This window comes from Dipodomys ordii, unplaced genomic scaffold (assembly GCF_000151885.1).
Source record: "Dipodomys ordii isolate 6190 unplaced genomic scaffold, Dord_2.0 Scaffold77, whole genome shotgun sequence".
Taxonomy (NCBI): Eukaryota; Metazoa; Chordata; class Mammalia; order Rodentia; family Heteromyidae; genus Dipodomys; species Dipodomys ordii.
Genome location: NW_012267293.1, coordinates 6,202,396 through 6,205,502, shown reverse-complemented (window position 1 = coordinate 6,205,502; position 3,107 = coordinate 6,202,396).

The following is a 3,107-nucleotide window of genomic DNA, read 5'->3' as shown; positions in this document are numbered from 1 at the left end:
TCCTCCCCCTCCCCCTCCTCCTCCTTCTTCTTTTTTTGTGGGTTATGGGGCCTGAACTTTGAGCCTGGGTGCTGTCCCTCAGCTATTCAGCTCAAGACTAGCACTCTCTACTTGAGCCACAGCTCCACTTGGGGCTATTTTAGTGGTTAATTGGAAATAAGTCTCAGACTTGCTGCCTGGGCTGGCTTTGAACCATGATCCTCAGATCTCAGCCTTCCGAGGAGCTAGGATTACAGGTGTGAGCCACTGGTGCCCGGCCTCTTCTTTGCCTTTTAAAATTACATCAAATGGCTGAGCTATTTCCTTGGGGGAACCCTGACCTCAGTAGTATTGTTTCATGGAGGAGGAATGACTGAACACTGTTGACATAAGGTTTCTTCAAGGAAATGTTATATGTCCTATGTTATATGTTTCTTCAGTGTTATATACAACAGATACCCTGGTGTCTCACCTTCTCCCCTCACTCGAGTTTCAAGTGTTTCAACGTCCCATTTGAAGGAGGAGCAGTAAACAAATATGAATATCTGAAGGCCATTTATAAGTTGACAGACAGAGGCATAAACAACTAGTAAAGAACAACTTAAGGGGGAAAAATCGTGTTTTTTAGATAGGCGTCACTCTGTAGGTGAGCATAGCCTGCAACTCATTCTATAGCTGGCCTCAACTCAGGATCCTCCCACCTCCACCTCCAAAGTCCTAGATGTCCTCCATGAAATAAATTACTGAAAGAGGCAGGGAGTATGATGGAGTGAACTAGATTGTAATATCATGTAAATGTGGAGATCTAACAATGAAATCCATCCCCTGCCCCCAAATAACTAATACAATCCAATAAAAAGAGACAGAAATATTTAAATTATTACTCATGTCAAGAGAGAAGAAAAGGCATCACATCATGAAGAAAGAACAGTCTGTTGTTTTGTAAGAAAAAATACTCAGTTGAATAATGAAAGCTATTGGAAACTACAAGTGGTATAGTAAAAATTAACATGTTGATAGAACTGGAAAATACAGCAAGTAGACATTTCCAGACTGGTAGAGAAATTAGAGGACCAATCTAGGACAGCCCATTTCCACCTAACAGGAATTAAGAACTCTCAGCATAGAAAAAGGACATCATCAAGGAAATCATTCAAAAGACACTAAATTGATGGACTTGGGTTATCAAGGTAGAAGGGAGAGCACTCCAAAAGTCCAACACAGGGGATAAAAAGCCTCATATAATCTGAAAATGGCTTCACACTATGGATGGAGTAAAGTTTCACAGATAGACAACAGACCAAAAACAGTATTTACATTATATAGTGTGAATTGAATTTATGATGAGCAGTACTACTAGAATCAAAGAGAATGAAGAGAACTTTCAAATTAGAGGGAAACATATTTCCAGCCAAATTAGCAAAAATGACATTTTCCTACCTTCCTGAGCTCAAAATATTTGCATGCTCATGCACCCATTTTCAATATGCTGGTCCATCAATAAAGAGAGAAAGAGGGTCCAGATGAAACAGCCACGAGAAAAATCACCAGCATGGAGGAGAGGAGCTTTCTCAGAGCCTTACCATATGCTGTCATGGGAGCAGCCAGTACACAGCAGGACACATGACCCAGCAGAGAACTATCTCACCAGCTGGAAATTGGTAGGTGGCCTCATGAACCTCAATATCTTAAAGAAGGGGACTAAGCTGGGCACCAGTGGCTCACGCCTGCAATCCTAGCTACTCAGGAGGCTGAGATCTGATGATCGAGATTCAAAGCCAGCCAAGGCAGGAAAATCCATGAGACTCTTATACATCACTCAGAAAACTGGAAGTGGCGCTGTAGCTCAGGTGGTAGAGCACTAGCCTTGAGCTGAAGAGCTCCCAGGCCCAGAGTTCAAGCCCCAAGACCCACAGAGAAAGAGAGAAAGAGGAGAGAGAAAGGGAGGGAGGGAAGGAGGGAGGGAGGGAGGGGCAGTCTAGAAAATTGGTTGGGGAGACGAGTTTAAATAAGAAAAGCAAAAAGGCAGTTACTAATTTTACAGTAAAAGTATAGAGGAGACAAGAGTATAATGCACTCTATGGTTCAGTTGTGCATAATATTTAGTCTTGAATGAATGTGTATGTGTGATACTTTATCTCATTTCTAGTTGTGTGTAGCATAAGAGGTAGCAATGTAGACTTTCATACTTATTGAGAACATCTACAAGAGTTTTTTTTGGGGGGGTTGGTTATAGGGCTTGAACTCTGGGTGTGGGCACTGTCCCTGAGCTCTTCAGCTCAAGGCTAGTGCTCTACCACTTGAACTACAGTGCCACTTCTGTCTTTTTCTGTGTATGTGGTGGTGGAGGAATCGAACCCAGGGCCTCATGCATGCAAGGCAAGCATTCTACCACTGAGCCACCTTCCTAGTCCCAAGAGTAATTTTTTTTTTGAGTAGTCTCGCAGGGAATGAGTTATTTGTGAGTTTTTACATGCCATACATCAGTGTTGAGCTCTTACAGGATGAAACTCCATTACCCATTTTTTGATGGGAAGAGATATCCTCCTTGGATATGTTATTCAATTATCATTAACAGTTCAGTTTGTTACATGACCATGACAGGTTTAGTCTAAATAGGAAAGATTTTGGTTTTTATAATGACAGCATTGGGGCTTGAACTCAACGCCTGGACGCTAGCCATCCTGTTTTTGTTCAAGGCTGGCGCTCTACCACTTGAGTCACAGCTCCACTTCCAGCTTCTTGGCTCATTATTTGGAACTAAGAGTCTCCAAGGCTTTTCTGCGCTGGCTGCCTTCCGACCTTGATCCTCCTATTTCAGCCTCCTGGGTAGTTAGGGTTCCAGGCGTGAGCTCCCTGCTCAAGCCTTAACTGTGTTCCTGTCTGAGGCCAAGGGCCACCCCAGAAGCCCGGGCCTGCGCGGGAGCTGTCCGCGGTGCTGAGCCAGGAGGCCGCCTAGGCCTTTGACCTTCCCATCCAGAAGGGGCTCCGGGCCTCCCTCCCGGACGCTTCCTCCCCCCCCCGCCCCCCGTCCCCGCCCTTCACCCTTCCGGACACCTGCTCTGGCCAGGGCGGCTGACGACTTTGTGCTGGACTTCCCCTCTCCCGCTTTCCCCCCCAGTCCCCCG